The 27,022-nt window shown below is 37.7% G+C and overlaps 2 protein-coding genes across 5 annotated transcripts in view; one reads left to right on the top strand and one right to left on the bottom strand.

The window, feature by feature from the left end:
- The window catches only part of AZI2 (5-azacytidine induced 2), a 30,882-nt gene extending 18,770 nt beyond the window's left edge, over positions 1–12,112 (bottom strand). The window contains exon 1 of one of the 3 annotated variants that reach the window (XR_009048065.1): positions 11,629–12,112. The gene's annotated coding sequence lies outside the window, so the exon portion shown is untranslated. Of the gene's footprint in view, positions 1–11,559 lie in introns of all 3 variants that reach the window. The other 2 variants (XM_057699708.1, XM_057699707.1) reach the window with 2 other exon arrangements.
- Positions 12,113–12,265: 153 nt separating this feature from the next.
- The window catches only part of ZCWPW2 (zinc finger CW-type and PWWP domain containing 2), a 150,755-nt gene continuing 135,998 nt past the window's right edge, over positions 12,266–27,022 (top strand). For both annotated transcript variants that reach the window (XM_057698074.1, XM_057698075.1), the window contains exon 1: positions 12,266–12,332. The gene's annotated coding sequence lies outside the window, so the exon portion shown is untranslated. The remainder of the gene's footprint in view (positions 12,333–27,022) is intronic.

Genomic DNA, 27,022 nt, shown 5'->3' with positions numbered 1-27,022 from the left:
GGTGGTTATTTTTATTGTACTTACTGTACTTAAGCTTTAACAGTTTGCTAACTGTCAGCAGTGGTAATAAGTTCAAAGGCCTGAAAGAGTATGGGGAGAAAGGATGAGGAGGGGAATGACAAGAGATGAGACTGGAAAAACAGAATGGAGATCAATGGAGATGGTCCTTTATGATAAAGAGACTATAAGATTTGGTCCCTATTCTGTGGAATTTAAGCAAAACCTGGACATGATTCAAGAATGTGAAGAATACTTATACAACAACTATAAAATATATTCACAATCAAATGAGCTACTTAAGGGTATGAAGTTTAACCAAGATCAGCACAAAAGCTTGGATTTCAGAGCCTGAACTATTAGTGCTTTTCCCTCCCCAATGAATTTTTTAATTCTTCAAGAACTACACAACTAGGAACTTTCTGGAAGGTTTTTATGTACCTTAGATGGAAGGGAGTATAATGATTTAAGAATGTCACATTTTATAAAGTATGCTAATTGGTCATTTTTAGGATAAAATGAGTAATCGGAATGCTTATTTTATATACTTTTATCTGTTGCCTTTTTTTTTTTTTTTTAATAAATCACCCAAAGTTGCATTTGGTCTCTCTCTAAATACCAGAAAACATTATTTGTCTGGGAAATTTGATTTTCTGGATAAACGGTAAAAGCCTAATTGGCTATTATATATTTAACAAACTAAACCAAGCTAGCTTTAGCATTTGTAAAAATTTACTCTATACTGTATCTAAGCTTATTTACCATAACTTAAATTATCTTAAAACAATTATTACTATCATTATTTGCCAGCTTTTTTCAAGTTTCATATAATTATTCTATATATGTATTCTATATACTATAAACATGACTTGGAACGCACTGTCCTGAAAAATTGCTTGTATGTCCTAAAAAGTACGTGAGAAACAGCCAAGCACACCAAAGAGAAAATCCACTAGCATCACAGATACGCATCAAATTTTGTTTTAATAACTGTCATTTAAATCTGTTATGAAATGAAAATAAAAACTTAATTTCTATCCTTGCAAAAATAAACATGAAATCACATAAGTATAAGAAATATTAATGCTTATCATATTACTCCACACACACCAAACTTCTGGAAATTAAAAGCTGCAGGGAGGGCCAGGGAAAATGAGGTCTTAGAAAGGTACAAAATAATACAGGGCAGATATCCCACTGTATTTATTACTATACTGAAAGGAAAACTGCTAGCAAAGTAACAAAATAGGTTATGTGTGACCTTTGGCTTTACTGCATATGCAAGCATCCTTCCTCAACCTTATTTCTACAGAGAAGTAAAGGGAGCTACAGTAGCCCACCTCACAGTAAAGTAAGATTCAGTTTTATATACTTCACAATGAAATGCCTCTTCATGGGCATCCAAAGTATCTGGCCTGGGAAATTTGACTTCCTGGATAAATGGTAAAAGCCTAACTGGCTATTATTGTACTCAATAAACTAGACCAAGCTAGCTCTAACATTTGTGAAAATTTACTCTATACTGTATTTAACCTTATTTACCATAACTTAAATTATCTTAAAATAACAAACCTGTGTTTACTTTCATCTTTAAAAAGTGAGTGCTGTGAGAATATTATTGTCAAAGATTAGAATGATCAAAAGATTAGACAGTATTTTAAATAGCCTAGCAGGAATAGATAATACTAATTTTTAAAATATAACAAACGTCAAAAATATTATCCCAAGACAAGATTAAGTGGGTCTCTCTCAATCACGAAAATCAAATGATAAATGTATCCTACAGGGACATTCAACACAAAAAAATGTCTTTTACAAGAATGTTCTAAGAAACTGGAGCTGATCTAGAACAGTGTTTGCAAAATGAGAATGAAAAACTGCCTTAGAATCATTTGGGGTTCTCTTCAAAACTACTAATTCCTAAGCTCCAATGCAGGTCTATGCAAGTCAGAATGTTGGGTGAAAAATATCAAACTGAACTGTCAGTAATCAGTCCACGTGACTTTAAGTCCTATTCCAATTTAAGGACCATTCCAATTTAAGGATCACTACAGTAGTGGAAACGAGCTAAGTGGTTAGTTCTATGCTATCAATTGGTAAACATCACCCAATTTCTGCGTGGAGATTTTGTTCTCATTCTAGAACATAATTTCATATTCATCATTTCATCTCACCACAAGAGTAAAGGAGGGTCAGATATATTTATTTATAGACAAATATATCTATATGTAATCATGCAAACATTTTATACATTTGGCAGTTAGGTTTTATTTCTTTTTAGAAGTTTATATAAGAAAAGTACAAATTAAAAGAGAATTAGAAAGGACTGAGGTGAAAGATATTAACAATTACTGAGAACAATGAAATTCCCAAGAATGATTAAAAGGTATTCTGTTCACCCAATTCCAGTGTGGGGGAGAAGGCATTCCCACACCATCAATAAGCAATGCTATGGATACCAGCAGGGTGCCCTACAATTCAACTCCATTCTGACACTGTCTACCTGGAGATGGTCTGGGATTCCACACGTAAAGGGCTCAGTCCCAAAAGACCTCCCACTACTTCAGAAGCCAAAGGCAAGCCCAGGTTGCCACCTGTACTTCTGAGGGACCAGCTGCAAACTGGAGGTTCCAATGACTCTCTCCAATTCAGGACGCTGATCACCACGTCCAGGTTGTTACCCACACTTCTGATCCACTGGCTATAAATCAGGGGTTCCCACACCTTCTTGGGTTTGATTAATTTGCTCCAGCAGCTCAGAGAACCAAAGAAACCCACTTACTCACTTGTTAGCTATTTGTTACAAAGGATGTGAAAGGGCATGAATCAACAGCCAGACACAGAACAGAGGCGTCTCTACCCTCCTGGGATACGGGGCCAGCACAGCGGCCTGTGGAGATGCTCTGGTCCACCTGCCCAGAAGCTCTCTGAACTCTCTCCTCTTTGGGTTTTTAGGGAGGCCTCATTACATAGGCACGATTGACATTTATAAAGGAAATATCCATTTGTAAGGGTGTCTCCTTCCCTATTCCAGAAAGAGGAGGATGACCAAATGTCTAAAACTCTTATAATAACCTTCTCCTTGTTTACAGTGCTTATTCTAGGCACCTCCCATAACTGACTCTCCCCACCCTGAACATCCTCTTTTGTTTTTAGCTGATAATGGTAGTATTTAAGGCTAGTGCTTTGGCCATTTTGGTGAGTTACTCAGTTCTCCTGGGTCTCTCCCATGTATATGTAAACTTTTGTTTGATTTTCTCCTGTTAACCTACCTCTTGTCAATTTAATTCTTAGACCAGCGAAAGGAACCTGGAAGGTGATGAGATAAAATTCATACTTTATGACAAGAAAAATTTAAACATAAAAGTTTTCTCTGCCCCTTTGGGACTCCGTCCTCCCCTTTAGCGTGTGCTGCGCGTTCGCATTAACCAGACCCCTTCAGAGATAACTCCCTTCTTAATCTTGTAAGGGGCCACAATGACCCATGACCCATTATGTACTTTGTTCTGACAGACCTGGATTATATAAATGGTCAATAATATGTCATTTAAAGTATAACCCTTTGTCTCAAAAACATGTAACTGCACTTTGACCTCTAATAGGTGGAGCAGTCCTCAGAGCATTCTGAAAGACCATCTCCCAGTACAATCATCAGGTTGACTCAAATAGTATTTTCCATTTTTTTCTTAGATAGACTACTGATTCCCCTTTTTGCTGACATGCATGTCTTACCACCAGAGGACACCTGGAGTCTACCGTGAACCAGCGCTCAGTACCAGCATGGGCTCAATGAGCCCCACCAGCTCAGCTGTTCTGGTGAATTCTCCTGATATCCAGATCTCATTACTTTTAAGTGATGACCATAAAAATTTTATCCAAGCTGTTTTTACTTAAGACTTGGAGTCTTAAGGGTGACTGGTGCACTTCATAGGCAGGGGACCTAAGGGGATCTGGGCTGGGCATGAGGCCCAGGGAAAACATAGGCAGCTGGGTTTTCATTAGATTTAAATTTAAAAAACAAGTCAATATATGGTCCAAACAAAACTTTTGCTAGTGAAATGAGAAACTGAATTAATTCAGGTCAGAAGAACAAGGGACACCTGCCCCTTCCAGCCACAAGGTGTTCTCAGGGGACTGAAAACCTAGTGAAAGTGTCTGAGGATCAAGCTTTGTGATGTTGCAGTCCTACAGGGGAACCCACTCCAACCATTAAGTAAATTCTGCTCTTCCAGGGGTGCAGGCCAGAAACACTGATCATCTTGTGCTCTTGATGCTGAAAACCCTGCCTCTGTGCACCAGTGCCGAATCGAATCTTGGAAACAGTGTTTTGGGTGAAGCAGAAGAGAATAGCTTTATCGCTCTGCCAGGAAACAGGTTCCTGCTCCAAAAAACTGTGTGTCCTGACCCAGGAGGATTTGATTAGGAGTTTTATAGCAATGGTTCAAGGGTGCAGTTGCTGATAAGATTAGGGTGTGTGCAGGGCCTGCACTCCTAATCTGGCTTCAGGTAATCTTCTTAATGAGCTTCTCTGGTTCCTTTAATGTAGCCTGAGGTGATCTTTCCCTGGTACTAAGAACAGAACTTCTTAAAGAGCTTAAAGACATTGTTATGTGTATCCCTTGACAGGGAACCAGGACTCTGCCCCAAGGCTGCACTACTGTTTCCTGCCTGTTCCTCCCTGGTCTTCGCATCCCTCCCTTCTCACATTGGAACTGAGGGAAAGTCATGGTGGCTGGAATTAAGAAAGGGGGGACAGGGACTTCCCTGGTGGTGCAGTGGTTGAGAATCCATCTGCCAATGCAGGGGACATGGGTTCGATCTCTGGCCCAGGAAGATCCCACATGCTGCAGAACAACTAAGCCTGTGCGCCACAACCACTGAGCCTGTGCTCTAGAGCCCACGAGCCACAACTACTGAAGCCCACGCACCTAGAGCCTGTGCTCCACAACAAGAGAAGCCACTGCAATGAGAAGCCTGCGCACTGCAACAAGAGTAGTCCATGTGCAGCAAAGAAGACACAGTGCAGCCAAAATAAATAAGTTAATTAAAAAAAAGGGAGGAGGGAACAGAAAGACTTCCATGCCCAGGAGCCCTACAAGGTCCTGGCTCAGTTCTACTCTGAGCACTCTCAGAGGCTTTACTGGGGGAGGGAGAAACTGAGACACATAGAAGAGTAGAACTAAGCCAAGGGTCACTCTTTTGGGAGCGAAGACTCAGAAGCAGCACACATCCCATCCACCATACTATTCTCAGAAAGTCGTTCAGAGCATCTCAGGTCTCAATTAGACTACCAAATTGATAATGGGAAACTGTGCCTTAGAGGCCAAACAGCTCCTGGACAGACTGCCACCTATGGGGATGCCAGCTGGATTTATGTATGCTTGCAAGCACTTTTACTTGAGAATTAAAGGCTATCCTGCCCTGAAACAGCCAAGATGGGGCTCTTCTCTGGCATTCCAAAATTGATTTTTGCATGCACAGAGAAAGGCAGCAGAAAGTAAGTTCTTACCCTGTCAGTCAGTCTCCTGGAACCCTGCCTGCAGGGTCCACTGGAAACAAGAGCAGTAAGAGTTTTTCTCCTTTCTAAAATTAGATTAACAAGAGAAAATATTTGTAGGGCTCCTTGGTTCCTTTGAAATAGAAAGACTTGTAAATTGTTAAAATTTTAGAGAGCTCTCATCTTAAACTATTTTATCTATTTTAATTGGTATGCAGAAGCCCGAAAAGGCTTCAAAGTTCCAAAACAGCCTCACTGAAAGATTTGTTGTAGAAGGTTAACCAAATATTAATGCTATAAAAGGTACCTAAAATAAACAAAAAAAATTCTTTAAGACTGATGATCCCTGGTCACAAACTAAGATCCTGCATGCTGTGCAGTGCGGCCAATAACAACAACAAAGACTGACTTACTGCTCCCCTCTATCCTCCTCTGAGTACTCATTCTAGTAATCCTCTGTTCGAACTACTTTCCACTCTGAAGACACTATTAAATGGTTACCTTTAGAAATGGAATCACCTGAGGCTGTAGGTGAGCCTCTTCAGATCAGAGGGCCATAGGTAAACAATTTCTTAAACCCAGGGAGAAGGAAAAATTTGAAACCTGACTGTTAAAGACAAGCACAAATTCAAGTGTCTCCTCTTTAAGTATTAGTAAAATGGGTGTAGCCATCTAAATAGGTGATCTTGATTTGTTCCATCTGCCACAAACCCAATTTGAATCCAACCTCTTTAATAACTGATGGATTTTTTATTACTGTACCTGTTTCATGGTTGAAATTTTGGAATATAAACTACAGGGTGTCTGTGTCTGTGCATATCTATATATTGCAGATGTGTGATTTGCCAAAATTAACTTCTCAAAGGGCTCTATTAATTGGCTTAAAGAGCTGAAGCACTTATATAAAAATTCAAACATAAAAACTAACCCAAGTGAATTTCAGAATCACATGATCTAGAATTAATTTTAATGACTGAAAACAAGTTTGTTTGTTGGTTTAGTTAATACAGACATCTCTTTAGAGTCACAAACATTAAATATAATAACTTTATTGTACCTAAGTTTACTACAAATAAGATCTTGTATTATTCCTCTTACAAAAAGTTTGTCAGCAAGAAGCTTAACTTGATGTGACAAAATTAAATGTAAATGAGAGTTTCTAGATGAACTCTTCAGGAATAATTAAAGGAATGTTTACTTAAAAATAGTTCTCCAGGTTTTTGCTGACTTGAAACTGCTAAATTAAGTTACATGACAGGAATTCACTGAATACCCAGATCATTTCTAAATAAGATACTGGAATATTAATTATTGAACATACACTTCTTTTGCAGAGAAACTAAAGATACTTAGGACTATTCAAAAATATGTCTGGTGTCTCACTGAGACATTTTCTACAAGTTAGTATCTGTTTTAAGAAATTAAAAATAGTATTTTTAAGTTTGTTGATCTACAGAATGGTAATATGAAAGTTTATAATTGCTTACTTCTAACTAAGGTTTTTAAGAGTTGAGAATTCTAATTAGAATATGTAACTAAAACTACTAAAAATTGATAAGAAAGACATTTTTTGTGCGCAAAGAAAAAGAAGGTATGAGGAATGGAAATCCATTTAGTAAAAGGAAGAGAAAGTAATTTTGTCCTAAATAGGTTAAAGAAAAAAGGACAAAATCTGAAAGTAAAAAGGAGGTTATAGAGGTTTATGGGAAAGGAAATCAAGAAAAGAGTTTTATGTAAGGTCAGGATTTACTAAGATTAGACTGAATTTAATTAAGCAAATTAATTTTTACAGACAGTTATTGTTTATTCTGATGCTTTTGCAAAAATGCTCTATCTTCAAAATGATTCACAGAAAAGACAAGTACAGGTTTCTGATAACTTTCAAATCATACCACTGAACTGGGTAAGAAATTAAAGAATTCTAATGGAAAACCTGATAGCCTCATAAAGCTGTTAATAGATGATTAAGATCAAGGATTAGTCACAGGAGACAGATTGAACTGATGGATATGGTTATAATTTTAAGTGGGACCCTCTTACCTGGGCAACTAATGACATCTGTTCTGAATCTGGCCATAAATACTCCTTTTCGCTAGATGTTAAATACTGGGCAGCTCTAAATGGGACCTAATGGACCTATGGAACAAGTTTATGGCCTTGGCTCTCTCCTGGATGGTTAGAAAGATGTGTAACTGGTTTCACTTAGGCCCAAGGTCACCTATGGGTAGCCATGGAAACAGCCCCTTCCAATTTGCCTTTAATGCTAGTGTGCTGGGTTTCCTTCAGTTTTCCAATAGTATGACCATTTGGCTGAGGTATCTGTTAATTCATAACACATATAAAGAGTCAAATTTCCACTCTGAATCCTCCTCTTCCCAGTTTAGAAAAAATACTAGGAAAATGGTTTGGTTTAGGAGGATCTTGGCTTAAGCACTTACTACTGACACTGTTACTCCCAGTGTCAATTTTGATCACATATACAGCTCTCTATAAATTAATGAACACACACAATGCACCTGCAAGGTAGAATAGGCATAAGTTCTATTGGACAACTGGAATTGACCATTAGTCTTTGCCAAACATCTCACTAGTACAACTCCCTAAAATGAACTATTAAGACCCAACACCAAAGGACATGATGGACCCAGGGCAGGTAAGCAACCATCCTGGCAAATATTTGATCACCTAAAGCTATCAAAAGATCAGTGACCAAAAGGGGGGAATTGATGAGAAAAAATTCATATTTTATGACAAGAAAAACTTAAACATAAAATTTTTCTCTACCCTTTGGGGCCTCCTTCCTTCCCTTTAGTGTGTGTTGTGCATCTGCATTAACCAGACCTCCTTAGGAGATAACTCCTTTCTTAATCTTGTAAGAGGCCACAATGACCCACTACTCACTTTGTACATTTAGATCTGGATTGTGTAAACCATCAATAACACGTCATTTTACATATAATCCTTTGTCTCAAAAACTTACATAACTATGCTTTGACTTCTAAGGGGTGAAACAGTCCTGAGAGCTTTCCGAAAGGCTGTCTCTTGGATTATAATCCTCAGGTTAGCTTCAATAATATTAGGGTAGAGGAAGATTTCTTCTGGACAGCATGCATTTTATTATTTCTCAGGTAAGTACTATTATCCCAATTTATAAACAAAGTCTCAGAAAAATCAAATACCTTACCTATAACTACATAAAGAATCAGCAGCACGGGATGTGAACCCAGATAAGCCATTTTCCAAATTTATGCTCTTAATACCACATTCTGAGAGGCAACACAAAATGGATTCTTATTTTCCCAATAAGAGTCTAGACAAGGCAGAACTTAGTGGTAGAAAGAATACAGGCCCAAGATTCAGAAACCCAGACTCTAGTCTAAGATCTGCCACCTTGATTACTGATTAGTTTACCTCTCTGGATCTAAGTTTTCCCACTAATAAAATGCCAGTGTTGAACTACATTGCTGAGATGCTGCCTTCCTAAATTGTGAAGGCAAAGTTTTAATGCTAATACAGTATGGCAACCTAAACAAATAGAAGGGAATTCAGTTTTACCAGGAACTGAGTAAAAGATATAGTAAATATATTATGCCAAGTTAACACCAAACTTGACTAGAAAGGTAAAATCACCACAGACAAGCAGAGGCTCAAAGAAATGAGGTAAAAATGTCTACAATCACACTGACAGTATGTGACAGAGCTAGGGTCTGAATCAAGGCCTATTTAATAGGCTCTTCCTGCAACCGAAATGCCCATCAACAAATGAATGGATAAAGAAGATGTGGCATATATATACAATGGAATATTACTCAGCTATAAAAAGGGATGAGATGGAGCTATATGTAATGAGGTGGATAGAACTACAATCTGTCATACATAGTGAAGTAAGTCAGAAAGAGAAGGACAAATATTGTATGCTAACTCACATATACGGAATCTAAAAATGGTGCTGATGAACTCAGTGACAAGAACAAGGATGCAGATACAGAGAATGGACTGGAGAACTCGAGGTATGGGAGGGGGCGGGGGGTGAAGGGGAAACTGAGAGGAAGCGAGAGAGTAGCACAGACATATATATACTACCAACTGTAAAATAGTCAGTGGGAAGTAGTTGTATAACAAAGGGAGCCCAACTCGAGGATGGAAGATGCCTTAGAGGACTGGGGCAGGGAGGGTGGGGGGGACTCGAGGTGGGGGGAGTCAAGGAAGGGAGGGAATTCGGGAATATGTGTATAAAAACAGATGATTGAACCTGGTGTACCCCCCCCCCAAAAAAAAATAATAGGCTCTTCCCTTGACTTTACACTGCCTCCTGAACTGAATCTTATGTAGAATTTTCATCATCTTTCTACCCCTCAAAAGCCAGACTACCCCTGTACCAACTTCAGATCAGTCAAGATACTATGGAATAAGGATTAAGTCTTACAGAGGGAAAACAACACTTACTTTTCTTTCCCTATTTTTAACAAAATAATTAAGGGCAGGAATGGTCTAACTAGTTTAAAAAAGGGATCATCAAGTGCCTTTTTTCAAGATACTGTTACTCAATCTATGCACCTCAGCACTCAAATGCCCTATAATTCAGCATCAGATACACAGTATGAAAAACCCCATTTTCATTTTTATAACCCTCACTGAGTTATCTCACTAACTGCCTTAGTCCAGAAATCAGTTTGTATGGCCAAGGAGTCATAAGACTCTTTCTGGCTTAGCATAGGTATGAAGAGCAGTCTACTTCTTTTCATTCCTTTCATAAGTAATACACCTGAACGCAACTGGGCATCTTTACACACTAAATGTTACTAATATTAGCTTTAACTATTCTCTAATAGTGATATAACACTGTATTTTAATCCATAAGTACCAAAAGAAAGGAAAAAAATTTACACTGATTTCATTACTTCAAGGATTATGAAGTTCTTCATCACATCATTTTAATAATCATGACAACAATATCTGTTGGCATGTCAGGCAGTACGCTTTGACTTTTAGGGGAATTAGATCATCTGTTCTCCAAAACAATTCATTAAATCTACATAAGACCTACGAAGTGAGCAAGAATTTCCTTATATCACAGATGGCGCAATTAAAACAGTGGGAGCCAGTAACGGAAAAAAAAAAAATGTCTAGTTTTTTCCTATAGCTGCAAACTCTTGGAATCTATGCTTTGGTGTCTTGGAAGGGAAGCATTATTCCCAGTTTAGAGATAGGGAAAATGAAGAAGAGATTTGGTTTCTTATCCAGTATCAAGTAAGTGGAAACTTCAGCACTCAGATTCTGAGTTAATGTTCTGACTTAATCCAGTGCACTTCCCATTTCACTACAACGTCTCTTTAATATTAAAACCTTACATTTGTGTACAACTTCCCATTTTACAAACAACATCCCATTAAAATTCAACAACCCTGTTTTGGATGTACCTCTCCTAACTTACAGACTACATAATGAGTGATCACAACAGGTTGGTAAATTAGACACGGCAAGTTTAGAGACCTGTAACGTAAACCATGCCTTGAGATTTTGTTCAATCAAATTTAAAACTCTAAAAGTAAAAAAGCAAGCGTCTTCTATGTTTAAGAGGCAAGAATCAATTTCAATGCTAGTAAATCTCTGTCTTTGGTCATCTCAGCATATCTCTAACACATCCTGGAGCAATCTGTTTTCACCTGTATTACAGTTTCTGTATTTTCTCTCACTTCCGAGTATCTGAGTTCCTTGTCTGTAGGAATGAGCGACTCAGCCTACCTGGCATGTTAGCCACTCCACAAATGGTGGAAAACCATTCTGTATAAAGCTAACATTACAGTTAGCCCTCGTTAGTGTACAGGGTCGCTGTACATCGTCCTAGTTAGAACCATCCTAGCCACACATCTCTCTTTGGTTTCCCATTTAAATGCAGTCTCAATGAATGATATAAAACTGGGGGCATCCCAGCTTGGTATCACGGGAAGAAAACAAGCACTAGGGAGAAGCCGGACCAAGCGGGGCCGGCCTGGCTCGCGCGAGGCCACGCAGTCGGGCCGCTGCCCGGTCCAAGGCTGGAGAAATGACGCGTCTCTCCTCACCGAGGACGGCGGCGAAGGGTGGTCCCGGCACTGCCCGCGCCCCCGGCGCAGCCAAAGCGGGTCACTCACCCCGAACACAGGCTCCGCGGGGCTGCCGCCAGGGCCGCCGAGTTTCGATTCCCCAGTGTTTGGAAACGGAGCGAAAACAAACCGGGTCGCCAGGGGTCACCGCGGGCTTCCGGTTTCCTCGAAGACAGCGCCGCTTCGCCGGCGAAGGCAGCCGCTGCGGGAACGCCGCGGAGAGACGCCCATTTCCCCCGCCTCGGCGGCGTCAGGGCCGGCCCGGCTGGCCGGTCAGCTGCGGCCCCGGAGGCCCTGGAAGGAGGGCCGAGCCGCCGCCGGAGAAGGCCGGTCACCCGGCCTCGTCGCCGCCCGCAAGGGCCGCAACGCGCCGGGGGAGCGCCGCGAGGGGCTGGGTGGGAGGGCCAGCGGCGCACGGGCAGAAACGACGCCTCCTTGGGCCCGCGGTTCGACGTCTCAGTCGCGCGAGCAAACCGGAAGTCAGGCCCGAGGGCGCTGGGAGCGCGTTCTCCAAGCCGGTGCTGGGGCGGGGGAGGGGGGAAGTGGGGTGGGCGTAGGAAGGCGTGGCGTACTACGTGTCCCGTGAGCCTCCGCGGCGGGATGGGCGGGACCGCGGCGTGCTACGCTTTCCGTGAGCCTGTTCAGAGGGTGGGTGGGGACGCGGCATACTACGTGTCCCGTGAGGCCCCGCGGCGGGACGGGCGGGGCCACGGCGTCGCGGGAGGCGGAGGCGGAGGTGGAGGCGCAGTGGGGTAAGAAATTACCCGGAGTTGCGGCGGTTGGGCCGGTGGCCTGCTTCAGCGCTGTCTTTTTCCTCAGCGTCCGCTCGGTGGGGGTTCCGAGCGTTTTAGCGCGTGTTGGCTCCGCTTGGGGGCGCTCTTGCGAGTTTGCAGCCCTCGCCTCGCCGAGGCCGGGAGTTGGGGACCTTTGAGGATACGCGCCTGCGGGGGAGCCGTTACCATCCCAGCTGGTTTCCGCGCGTTGTTCTGGCTCGCCTGGTTATTCGGCACAGAGCTCTTGTTAGCAGTGTGGAAGCTGTTGACTCCGGAGGGTGCCCGCGGCTGCTCCATGTCTGACAGGCCTGAGCTGTGGGTAGTTGAGTTGGCGGCCTTCCTTGGGAGTTGCAGCCAGAGGGAACCCGTCCAGCAGTAGGTCTATTACTGGTTAAACGAATAAACGAGATAACGGTAATTGTAGGGCATTTATTCTTACTCCCAGTTAGCAACAAAGATGCTCCTCGCCAGCCCTTTCGTGGTGCTTTGTCAGCTAAGGGCTTAAATATCGTTGGAGTCGGTGTTCTGTTGGAAGATGTTTTTGCATCGCGTTTTAATTCATCAGCGCAACAGTCAGCTCATCAAAGAATGGATTCGGCTCTAGGGTTTACTTTAAAATATGTTTCTAATGTTGTTAAGCGTCTCTTTTTTGCTTTAGATTTAAGCGAAAATTCATAGCTATTATGAACAAGGAGCACAACTTAAAGTTGACATTTTAAAAATATTTTAAAATCTATATTGTAATTATTTAGAAAGATTCATTTACTTTATCGGGCTGGAACATAAGCTCAGTGTTTTTAATATTTTCTACAAGAATCAATGCCTTTTCGATTGGCTTGGTAATGCGTGTTACAAAATAAAAGCAAACCACCAAAAGGTGTGTTTTGACTAGTAGTTTTTGAAGAATGTTAACAAAATCGGTTGAGACACCCCAAAAATCATTAAAAATAAGTGATAATCTGGTTTCTAATTTGTAGATCTAGAAATGTTGAATCTTTATTCACAATTTAGAATGATTTGAGATCGTTGAAAAAGAAGGGAAATTCATTTTTGTCTTTCCTCCCTGAGTGAATAAGATGACTTAGTGCAGTATTTTACTTTATCTGATTAGTCTATTTTTGTTTTGAAATACACACCTCGCTATTATAGTTATGAAAAAAAGTGGGTCTTATTATCAGTACTTTTTGCTTGTTCAGAATGCATAGGCCTATCAATTTAGTCAAGTAGAACATCCTAATTTTTTTTTTGGCAAGGGAGTAGGGGCCGTAGGTTATGACAAAATATGATCCGGATATTCGTTAAATTAAGCTGGAAATGGTCACTTTCTATCCACTAATACATCCACTTTAATTAACTTTAGCAAGTAAATTATTAAAGAAAACTTACCACACTTTAGTTATAAGCATAAGTTGAAGTTTTATTACAATCTTGCTGCAGGGAAAAAGACCTCCACTAAGTCAAATAAAAGATACAGTCTTGCTAGGGACATTTTATGGGAAAAGAAAATGGTTAGATAATTATCATTAAAGTAGATAACAGAAAAAAAGAATTTGGGAGTCTTTAGACTCTTAACTGATAGTCAACTGCTTAGGTGAGTGAATGGTTTCCCAGACCAAGTCTTAATTCCATTAAAATTTATTGGCAGGTTGCTTAGGTGTTTTTTCAGGAATGTTCATTTCACCCCAGGAGGTAGTTGTGAATTACAGTCATCCAAAAAACATCTGTACCGGCCAGGTATGGGACAATTTTTTTTTTTTTATTTAACCGTTATTACATCATCTACAACTACAAATGCAGCCTGAAGTTTTCAAAACGATTCAGGTCTTTATAAACATATACTTGTTACAAAATGGCCGTCTTAGACTGAGTTCAACACTCTTGACACAAGACACTTTTTAAAAGGTCCTGTTTATAGGTTGTGGTAAACAAAAAAATAGATATCACAAGATGCTGAGACCAGCTCTAGGCGAGTGACCGGGTGCCGCAAGCTTAAAGAAAACACAGACACAGATTTAAGAGAAAGATGGGACCAGGGGACTCAAGACCTCTAGGATCAAGAGCATCGCTGATTGATCCCACTTTGCTTTTATTGAGTTCTTGGCATAGCCTAAGGGTCTAACACTCCCAGTTTAGTCCCACAACCAAGGTTATCTTTGAAGTAAACAAAGGCCTCACATGACTGGGGGCAGTGATCTTTGTTTGCCTCCTAGGTCCTGATTTGAGTTGGGTGTGGATTTGAGCTGGGCATGGATTTGAGCTGGGCATGGAGAGCAAAGCAGTCCTGGGGGCTGGAGACCTCTCTCAGAACAATTAAGGGTCTGTGCCCCACCCCTGTTGGCCCCTCTGCGGACTGTGCCTGTCTTAGGTTGTTCCTCCCCTGAGGAATCTTACCTGTCTCTGGCTAACCAGCCATCCTCTGGGGCCAAATAGGGTGATATGAGGTGTGCAAGTGAGAAAGGGGCTGCGCCCCCAGAGAGGGTCAATTTTCTATTTTCATGGTAGCCTATGCCCCCATGGTCTCCACGCCCAGCACCCTTAGTTCCTCGCTGCTCAAGCAGGACATCCGGCATCCAGTTGCTCGGCCCACATACTTTAATTACTTTTAGTAACATTTTCAAGGTTTCAGAAAGACTTCTGAATGTTTTCTCACAACAAGAGATTCTCCCCTTACCTTTTCCCACCTCCTCCCATCCTCTCACCAAGATCCTGATGTTTTCCCCAGGAGCTGCTCCTAAAGGATAGAGCAAAGACTGGCTTCAGCGAGGTTCCCTTTTTACCTGGGGTAGGTTGGATTTCAAAGCAATATCTGAACAAAGAATATGGGCCCTGACACAACTCCTGACTGTGGCTCAGCCTCCTTCTTTCACTTTTAGGCAATCATACATCTTTAGAGCTGCTTCACATCTTATTTTTGTTTAGTTAGGCAGTATGTTAAAACATGAAAAAAAGTGCTGTTTTGTTTTTTTAATGACAGCTACATATTTCTAAGCTGTGACGAATATATACTATTAGAGGAAAGAGAATGCACTTTTTTAAAAAAAATTATTTTTTGGTTGTGTTGGGACTTTGTTGCTGCACACGGGCTTCCTCTAGTTGTGATGAGCAGGGGCTACTCTTCGTTGTGGTGTGCAGACTTCTTATTGTGGTGGCTTCTCTTGTTGCAGAGCACAGGCTCTAGGCATGCAGGCTTCAGTAGTTGCAGCACTCAGGCTCAGTAGTTGTTGCTCGCAGGCTCTAAAGCTCAGGCTCAGTAGTTGTGGCGCACGGGCTTAGTTGCTCCATTGCATGTGGGATCTTCCTAGACTAGGGCTTTGAACCGGTGTCCCCTGCATTGGCAGGCGGATTCTTAACCACTGCACCACCAGGGAAGTCCCGAGAATGTACCTTTTGAGGAAAATTTGTAAAGCGGATTTTGTGTTGGTGATGTAAATTTTATATTAATTTAATTTGATTAAAATCATACCATTGTAAGAATCATGTTTTCTGTGTCTCTGCCCTGTGTTCTGTGAGTACTGTATGTGTGTGGCTTTTCAGTGTCAGCAGAAGAGAATTAAGATGTCAAAACCTTTAAGTTGAAATACCCTGACCCCCCATCCCCTGCCAAAAACACATACACACACACACACAGAAGGTTGTGAACTGCAGAATCAAAGTTCATGACATCTGTTACACAGTGTATATCTGAATCTGTGAGTATGCCTGAAGCAGCAGTCTTCAAATTGGGGCTCATGTATCCCTAACCCTTAACCTTGGAAAATACATGAAGGCTTTCCAGGGAGTTATGTAAATGATAGTTTAAGGGTATTAATTTTCAGGCTGTTAACTTGTATGTTTCTTCCCTAAAATTGATCTGCCTCAGAGTATGCCTGAACCAGACACCTTTCCACTCTCCTCTTTGCTAATTGTCCCTCTCCCACTCTACAATTGAAGCAATACCTTTAATCTGACCTAAGTCTTGTTTAGAAAGTAAATGACTCTAATAACTGGGTAGCCAGTTGTTTCACAAGAGTGGTAATTTCAATGGCTTTTGAAAATGTTGCAGAACGACTCAATTGAGTTGTCAGCTGATCATTAAAAATAATTTTATGACATACCCCTATGTGATTTTTGGTACATAGCTTTGTAGTTCAGAAGAGTGATTATTAATATAGCCAGAGATCCTTCTGCTTCCAAATATTTGGAATGGAAGAATACAAAGTATAAGAATAGGATCAGCTTGAACCCTGTTTCTTTCTAGCAACAAATAATATTCATTCTGGATACATAACCTAAATAGCGGGAGGAGGGCCTATCCATTTCTATATGAGATACATTTCCAATAAAAGCTGACTTATGATATTTTATAACGATCATAATTTGTACTGAGTTTCTCATTTGATTGGTAGTGCTCTAGTAAATTAATGATAACACAATACTGATAACAATTTTTAAAATTTATGTTCTCAGGAGTTTTAAAATACACTCTTGTGTAGAGAAATATGATGACCAACTTAAAGTATTTTCAAGCACTAAAATATGTTGGGATAAGCTTATGTGGGGGAAGTGAGATAAAAATATGAATTCAGGGAGAGAAGGAATAATATCAATTTCTTAACTGTGGAAGGAGATCTTGTTTATGTGCTTTTCAAATGGATGGGTTGATAGTAGATATCAAATTACTACAGCATTTACACCTGCATATCCTACTGTCTCTAGCAGCTAGCCTGTCCTGGACATACAATCTGTGCTTCATAATAGCTTTTTGACTTGAAATGCTTTGCAGTCAGTAGGAATTAGCTTCTGACAGCTTTCATTTTTAAAAAAATAAATATGAATATCATAATTGTATGCATAGATACCAGGTGCAGTGACTTTCTTTTGGAAACATATGTAGGTGAAGAAAAAAAATTTAATAGTCTTAGAAAGCCTTTGATATAAGGAATAGGGAGAAGAAATATGGTAAAGCTAACAGAAGAATAGCAGCAGAAACCCCAGGATGGGGTTGGTAGATTGTACAGAGAAGGAAAAGATCCAGTAAGGGAAATTCTGTACTTCTTATTAAATGAAGTAAAAGCAGCCCTTCTCCTGAGGCGTGATACTTACACTCTTACTATTTGAGATATGAATTCATTAGTTTATTCAATACTTAACAAAGATTTATTCAGAATATCATGTGTCATTGTTTTAGGCACTGAGATGAAACAGGCAAAATAGCTTTTTAACATATAAAGAAGTAAAGTCTATCACAGGAAAACCAGTTAAATAGACAAGACCTATGTGAAATTTAACATGGCAAGAAATTCCCTCCCATTAATCTTTTTCATGACAGTTTTTATATGTGCCTATGAAGAAAATGAACTTCTCACCCTTATTTAAAATGGGAAAAGGAAGAAATAATTCTATTTTGTGACTTTCACATGTACACTATAAAAACCAAGAAGATAAAGTCAGCTTTTCAGAGGAAAGACGTTTTTATAATGCTACCAAATAAACAACAATGAAAGAATGACATTAAACTTTAGTAAGATCTATGGAAAGAAATTAAACTAGATTTTAAAAGTAGATTATGTAGCAAAAGAGGGAAAATTTCCAAACTTGTTTCACAGCTCACATGATATAAAAGTCAAATTGTTGATTTTATAATAGTTGCAAGATTAAAGACAGTTTCCTACTGTAGATTTTTCAATTGTCTATGAATTGATTCTTAAAGATGTGTGTTTTTTAAATTCATTTGTATTTTGTTAATCATTTTCTCTTGACAGTCATTTTATATCATTCCCTTTTGGCTTTAATAACCCCCTCCCTCTCATCCTGTAGCCAATCCGTTCCCCTGATATTGTAGATTTTACCCTTTAGCTAATCTTCTGTATCTGTTTCATAGTCTCTACTACACCACAGTTTCCTGTGTGTCTATTATAATAGTTTTCTCTAATTAGTTCTTCCTTTTTTTTTTTTAAGCTTCCAGGTCATTCTTTATAAAGATAGCTAAATGATCTTCTAAAAATGTAAATCTTACCACTAGGTTTCTGCTCTTAAACTCCTGCAATGACTCCTTAGCATGTTTTAAAAGTCCATTCATAATCCAGCCCAGCCTATTTTACCATCAGCTTCTATAAACACTGCCAGCTCAGACACTGAAATTGGCTGTCTTTTCTCCTTTATAAAATTTTCATTCAGTTAACCCTGATTATGATTTTAGGATATTTACTTTCTTAGATTACCATTTGACTTTTTTTATATTATTATTATTATTATTATTTTTTTGGCGCACGGGCTTAGTTGCTCCGCGGCATGTGGGATCTTCCTGGAGCAGGAATTGAACCGGTGTCCTCTGCATTGGCAGACGGATTCTTGACCACTGCACCACCTAGGAAGCCCTGACATTTTTTTTATAAATTTAAAAATTCTCAGAGAATTGGGGAACTCCAGAAAAATTCTTCAACATTAATTTTAGAATTATGGCTCTACTTTTTACCAGTCCTAAAATATCACATTTAAAAGAGGATCCTGTATCTTCAGGTAATGGATATCAGCTTTGGAACATATGAAACAAAACTAGACAGAACTAGGAGAGACACCATAATGCTGAAGATTTTAACATGCTTCCCTCACTAACTGATAGAATAAAAAAAAATACACTAAGCAAATAGATGATTGGAATAAAATTATTAACATCACACTCATTATGGTGGCTATTAACAGAAATAAAGCCAAAATGGAAAATATTCGTTTTAAAGTTAATATGGAATCTCAAGGGACCTTAAATAGCCAAAACAATCTTGAAAAAGAAGAACAAAGCTGGAGGCTTCCTATTTGCTGACCTCAAAACATGTTACAAAGCTGCAGAATCAAAACATGGTACTGGTATAAAGACATACATATAGAGAAATTTAATAGAATAGAGAGCACAAAAAATTCCTCACATATGTGATTTTCAACAGATGTGCCAAGACCATCCAGTGGGGAAAGGGCAGTCTTTTCAACAAAGGTTGTTGGAAAAGCCTAATATCCATATGCAAAATAATGAAGTTGGACCCTTACCTCACACCATAAAAATTAAATCAAAATGGACCAAAGACCTGAATGTAACAGCTAAAACTTCAGCACTCTTAGAAGAAAAATAGGGGGAGAGCTTCATGACATTAGAGATGGCAATTTCTTGAATGTGACACCAAAAGCACAGGCAACAAAAGAAAAAATAGGTAACTAAAGGTCTCTAAATCAGTCACTAGTAAGATGTTAAAAAATCATTATCTAGTGACTCCAATATTGGACTGTGATCTTAACTTTGAATTTCATTAGAGTTGTCTAAATTCATAATTGAAGAGTAAATAAAGAATATAATTTTAGCTTCAAAACTAAAATCATGCCTATGCTTAAATAGTATAGACATTTAATGATATGGGGAAATGTTCATAATGTACTAAGAAAAAAGTAAGTTGTTGAGTTCTGTTTGAGATTACAGGCTAATTTATTTATATCTTTCCCTTTCATTAAATTGGAGTTAAAGAGAGTAAAAAATATGTACACATAACAGAAAAGTAGAGTTGGGGAGTCATCAGAGGACAAAAGATTTCAACAAATATTCTGAGAGAAACTAGGTATGAACCTGTCATGAAATGAAGTGGAACCCAGGAAGCTTCAGCGCAGAATGTACTGGAGAAGATTCCACAGTGGAAATAGGAATCAGCCCTGCCAGAAAGATCATGATGAAGCTGTGAAGGCCCTAAATGAAAGGTGGAGGATGACATTTTTGGAAGTCTTTCATGAAACTAATTTACTTCCTTGTCTTTCTCATCTCATCATATACAAAGACAGGCTGTCCAGGCTTTCCTCTCAGGACGAAAGAGGAAAGGACCCGCTCCAAAGAAATTGAAAAGAAAATTAGAGTGGGAAAAACCTTTAGTTTGTTTCTTTCCAGAGTAAGAATTCCAACTTATTACTATTCTCAGTGTGTCATGCTTACTTTGCAATTTTAGATGTGGTATGTAGAAAAAGCATACTCTTAGTTTTGCATTATGCAATTTAAAATTAATTCCATTTTCACATTCTCATTTTAAAACTCTTTATTGATAGATTCCTTTTCTTAATATTTGTGTAATGTGAAACATTAATTATATAGTTACTAAAACTCAGAGTAAAAAAGTTATCACTCTTTTTTTAATAGAATTGTGCCACATTTCTGAAATGGAGAAAAAAACTGATAATATATAAATTATTGTGAATGACAAGTTGAAATTCTCCAGTTAAATTAGCTTGAGATTCTGTTTCCATGTCTTGTAATTTAAAGGACGTGGTCAAGTTAATTGAAAAAAATTTTACCTTTGAGCAAATCAGCTGTGTGACTTCCATGACAATATAGCCTAGAAAAAGGTCAATTAAGAATGGGCACATGTAGGGAAAAATAACTAAGCCAGTCTGAAATTAATACTCTCCTTGTTCAATGTAGGGGGATATAATTCTAATCGTTTTATAACAGTATTGCATGTGGTAGCCAGCCTGAAGAACTTAATTATTCTTGTTGGATCCGTTGTTTTATTCTCACAAATCTCAATATACTGAATAAAGCAAAATACTGGGATTCTTGCAGCCATCCAATATAGACATAAAGCATATAAACTGATGACTAACATTTGAAGTTGGCATTTGGCACAATTTGTCAGATTTCTAATTATTTGTTTACTTTTTTCTTGAAACAATTTAAAGCTGCAAAAGATAGCATCCTTTAAATATGCCAGTAAGCTGTTTCTTTCCATTCTCGAATACTTTGATTTTTTATTTTGGATGAAATCCATCATTTATCCTCATTATTAAAACAAAAAAAAAAGAAAATATTAAGCATTTTGGAGCATTTATTGAGCTAGAAGCTATCCAGTGGTATCTGCATAAAGTAGTCCTTGAATGATAAAGATAAATTACAAGTTTGCACAAATAATAGGCTCTTAGTAAATTTCTGTTGAATCATTAAGTATAATCTAAGGTTGACATATAGGCACAAATTTGTTAATTAGTATGAATGAACAGCAAATTTTATATTTACATTATAGAGAAGATTAAGGATAAGTGCATTTTAAAGTTTAGAAGCAAACTAAGTAATCATTTAAGTTGAGCACTTGAGAAAAATCATGAAGGAAAGACAAAATAGAGTGCTCTCTGTCTGCAGTGGTTTCTGCATATTTTAATTTTATCTAACTATAAATATAGCTCATTTAAAAGCAGTGTAGAAAGGAAGTCATTTATTATATGTGTTTAGTGTATCAACACTGCAATCATTTTTTATATGCTGTTTCATTTCATCATTTAAACCATCCTATGAATTATAACGTTTTTACCATCAACATGTACAAATGATAAAATGATAGATTATTTAACTGATTTGCCTTAATTTAAAAATCTTCATAGGAAATGGAGCCAGAATTTAAATCCAGAGTTAGGAATGATATTCAACTAATACACAAAGCCATCCTAGTTTTTAAATAATTTGAATATCATTACTATCTAGGACAGCCTTAACTCTGAAGTTCATATTATTTTCATTATTTCATAATACAAATATTCATTCAGTGCTTCTCTTTGGCAAGTATTCTTTTCAATGCTAGGGATACAGTGGTTAACAAGATAGATTGACTTGCCCATAGATTTTCCTTGTCTTGTAGAGGACTTCATTAATTACACTATAATTTAATGTGTTAAGTGGCATGAAGAGGGGGTAGAGACTGCTGGGGCATATAGTAGGGGCATTTACTCCAACTTAATCATTTTTTCAGGTTGGTTTAGACATCACCTGTTTTAAAGTCTTAGATAATTGTGCCCTATATGCTTCCAAATCTTTCTGCATTGGTCTCATAATAGTACTTAATGTTATTTGAGGAGAGGAATCTTAAGCATTATGTCTGGCTCATAGCAAACCCTCAAGAAGTATCTTAGAGCAAAGAAAATAGAACTGAGGTCTGAAACAGCAGCAAGGAAATGAAAGAGCAATTGGTAAGCTTTTAGGTATTGAGGTGAGAAATGAGGGACATAATCCTTGTAGAGTAAGAGGAAAGTTTATCTTTTGAGAATGAGGAGGATGGTCTGAGATTTATAAAGGTTTAGAATAATCACTAAAGAATTGCAAAAGGAAAGAGAGAATACATAAAAAGGATAGCCTTAAAGATGTGCTCAGGGTTCATCTGAGGTTGGAGTCTGAATTTGTAGTGGTACCAATAGGCATGACTACATAATTTCCTGCAAGAATCAGCAGCTCAGATGCAAGAGCTCAAGGACTAAGCCTGTATTCTTAAGAATGCTTCTGGCCTCAACTAATTGGGAAGACAACAAATAGTGGATTAAGCATGTAAAGGTTAATTGTCTCACATATCCAGAAGAGCAGATATAGAGAATGAGGGTAAGATTCCTAAAGTTAAAAACAACAACCAGTTCCAGAATGTTACTATGAGTTCTTTCCTAAATATCAATAATTGGAAATGGGTTTCCTTTGTTTTTTGTTTTTTCCTGAAATCTTGTTTTGTACAGTAAATGCTTTTCATATTAAAATTGTTGAAATAAATGTTTAGAAGGAAAGTGTCTGTTTTTTGTTTTATGCTGAATGTTACTAACACAAATGAACAGTTGAACATCATTAAGGAACTCAGGACATAAAAAGAAATGATAGTATACTTTAAATGGGTGAATTTTGTGGTATGTGAATTATATCTCAAAACTGTTAAAGCAAAAGAAATGAAGTGAAAAATGGGAACTCCCCCCCCCCACCCCCAAACATAGCAATGAGTTCTACCTATTCTACCTCTAAAACACACATGGAATAGGTCCACTTTTCTTCAGAGCCTTTTTTCTACCCAGGGCCAAAATGTCATCTCATTACTCAAATATGTTCTTTATACTGTCATATATTTTTAAAATATATACTTTGTTGAGCTATACCATATATACAAAAAAGTACAAAAATTATAGATAAATAACTCTCAAGTTATCACAAAGTAAAAACACTTGTATAACAGGGAAAGGATGGATCTCTTCCCCTCACTTATTACCTGTCATAGTTGTCAGGACCCTAGAAGAGCATTGCCAGCCCCACAGAAGCTACCTCATGGCCCCTCTCAATCACTATACCCCCTTGACTCAACGCTAGCTACTATTCTAACTTTTAACAACACAAATTAGTTCCATTTGTTTTAAATTGTGTGTGTGTGTGTGTTTGTGTGTGTGTAATCATATGTATTCTTATATCTGGCATATTTTATTCAATATGTTTCTGAGATTCACTCAGATTCTTTTACAGTTTATTTTTCTTGCTGTGTAGTATTCTACTGTATGAGTATACCACATTTCATTTTTCTGTTCTACAGAAAGAAATATTTGAATTGTTTACAGGTTTGGATATGAATGTGCTTGTACATATTTTGAGATACGTATAGATACTGGATATAGATATTTGTTATGTATGCACCTAGAAGTGTATTCAAGTTTAGTAGATAATGAAAAGCAAATTTGCCAGTGATCATACTAATTGGCAGCTCAACCAGCTGTGTACGAGAGCTCCAGTTTGTTTATATCCTTGCCAACACTTGGCATTGTCACTCTTTCTAACATTGGCCTTGCTGATGTGTCATGTTATCTAATTGTAGCTGTAATTTGCATTTCCTTTACAATTCTTAAGCTTAAGGACCTTTTCATATTTATTTGTCATTTAGATTGCCTCTTTTGTGAAGTACTGGTTCAAGTGTGCTGGCTATTTTTTTATTTGGTCCTCAGGTTTTTTTGCTAATTGATAGTAGATCTGGACAGGAAATCTTCCCTACACTTATTACCTGTTATGCTGGCCTCATTTTTATCCTGCAAAAATTTCCCCTTTTCAAAGCTCTTTATGGGTTGCATCTTCAATTTTCAAGTCTCGACTCAAATTTCGTACATCCATGTAAACCTTCCTTGACCAAACTTCCTCCAACACACATATCTTCCTATCATATCATCCTGTATTTCCCTTTAGCATTTATCAATATCTGACATTATTTATTTATTGGTTTGCTTATATATACTGTCTACTTCCCCTCTTACTGGAATGTTAACTCATGCTTGTTTTGTCTGTTTTTATTCACTGGTGTTTCCCTAGCACCTAAAACTTGTGCAACATGTGAGAGGTACACAGGAAATAGCTGTTTAAAAAAATGAATGAATGAAGGAACAAATTAATGTCGTTTCAGGTATTGTCCATATTGCTATATTTAAAGAAAACCATATTTTTTTTCCCAAAGGAATATATGTTTTTGTAGGTTAAGGTCAATTTTCTTGAACTAGGAATATTGCTTGATACTTCTTACATACATTATAGTTACATTCCTAGGGACTAAGATTATTAAACCCTTAATTATCTTCATTTTCCAAGGTAACTCTTAAATTAGCCATTAATGGCATATTACCTGATGCAGCTTTACAATTCTAAAACTTACAAGTCTGTATAACATTTTTATAACTTAACTTTTGCAACAAGAAGTTACACTTTAGCAAAAACTAAGACTTTGGGTACATAAGTGTTTAACTAAAGAGACAATGCAGATTGAAATAATTTTTATTGAAAATTTATAGAGTTTGGTGGTTTATTTGGAAACTTGTTTTCATATTTTAAATGTTCTTTAGAATTTTCAATAACTAATTTTAATGGAAAGTCTAATTTATAAGCTGTAATTATGAACAAAATGTATACAAAAATAATATTAAAACTGACAGATTAGTATTATTCAAAATTTAATGCAGTTAGTCACCATCTTGATATATGTAGATCTGATATCAAATGTTTCTTTCAAAATGTTTATCTCAAGGATAGATACTGTTATGTTGCTAAAATATCTTTGAGAAATGACTTTTAAATGTTAATTTTTTCCTTTTACATTTACATTAGCCCTGAATAGACCACAAAATGGACACTTGTTTACAGTGTGAGAGCTGAAGTAAGAAGGCAGAGTGTTACCTTGCAAAAGCACAGCAAATATTGATATTAGAGATGACAAATAATTTATAGTGAGTAGGCGAAATTGCACACATGGAATCTGCGAATGATGAGGATTGACTGTATAGTTATAAGAAACAATACAATTTTTAAATTTCCATTTAAAAATTTTGGAAGATAGAGAAAAGAATTCATAATCTTGTTACCATGACCTTTATTTTCTATATTTTTTTCCAGTTTTTATCTCTGGTATATATATTTTCGAATATTGCTTGGATACGTACTCTTTGTTTTCCTCCCCAGTTGACCTCTGGAAAATCCTCCTCCTTCACTGTATTTTGGGTGGGGTGGTCTCTACCCCTTGCTCCAGGTTTGGGTATGTGACCTGTACCTAAAAATTAGCACATGATGTTCACCAGCTATAGTCACGGACACTGGGATAGCCGTATGCCCACTTAGAACTAGTGTGATGCCATGAGATATTTGTGGACTCCTAGATAAGAGACATTTGCTTCTTCACACTGGACTTGAATTTGCTGCCATCTTCTTTCACATGGAACCTAAGACAACCTAATGCAGAAGGAGGCAAAGTAGAAAGACTAAGGGAAACCAAGTCCTGATGAAATCAATTAATCCCAAATTAATTTATTTTTATAAGAATTATCTGTATTTAAGATGTTTAACAAGATGTTGTGATGTACATAAACATTATGAAATGATTACTACAGTCAAGCTTATCAACATATCCATCACCTTGCATAGTTGCTGTGTGTGTGTGTGTGTGTGTGTGTGTGAGAACACGTAAAATTTACTCTCTTAAAAGAAAAATACTATACGTTATCAAAATAAAACAAATGAATATAACAAAACAGAAACAAACTCACAGATACAGAGAACAAACTAGTGGTTACCAGCCAGGAGAAGAATGGGGGAGGAGCAATATGGGATAGGAGATTAAGAGGTACAAACTACTATGTATAAAATAAATAAGCTACAAGGATACAGTGGGACTTTCCTGGTGGTCCAGTGGTTAACACTCCACACTCCCAATGCATGAGGCACAGGTTCAATCCCTGGTCAGGGAACTGAGAGCCAACATGCTGCACAACATGGCTAAAAAAATAAATAAATAAAATTTACATATATATATATATATATATATATATATATTTTTTTTTTTTTAGCCAGTGCTCTACAACATATCCTTTATATATATTGGGAATATCACCAATATTTTATAATGACTTTAAATGGAGCATAAGCTATAAAAATATTGTTGCTACATTGTACCCCGAAATTAATACTATAAATCAACTATAATTTAATGAAAATAAAATTAAAATATAGGAGAATTAAATAGACAAAATTTTTTTAAATTCTATGTAAATTTTATTTATTTTTATATGAATTTCACTGACATGTATACATGTATACCAAATGTAAAATAGATGGCTAGTGGGAAGCAACTGCACAACACAGAGAGATCAACTTGATGACTGGTGATGACCTAGAGGGGTGGAATAGGGAGAGTGGGAGGGAGGCTCCAGAGGGAGGGGATATAAATACAGCTGATTCACTTTGTTGTACAGCAGAAACTAGCACAAGCATATAAAGCAATTATACTCCAATAAAGATGTGTTATTGAGATATAATTGACATACAATAAACTGCATATATTTAAAGTGTATAGTTTGATATTTTTTTATATGAGTAATGTATATATGGCAATCTCAATTTCCCAGTT

Source organism: Hippopotamus amphibius, chromosome 11, assembly GCF_030028045.1.
Source record: "Hippopotamus amphibius kiboko isolate mHipAmp2 chromosome 11, mHipAmp2.hap2, whole genome shotgun sequence".
Lineage (NCBI taxonomy): Eukaryota > Metazoa > Chordata > Mammalia > Artiodactyla > Hippopotamidae > Hippopotamus > Hippopotamus amphibius.
The sequence above is the reverse complement of the archived record's forward strand: the minus strand, read 5'-3'. Positions and strand labels throughout refer to the sequence as shown.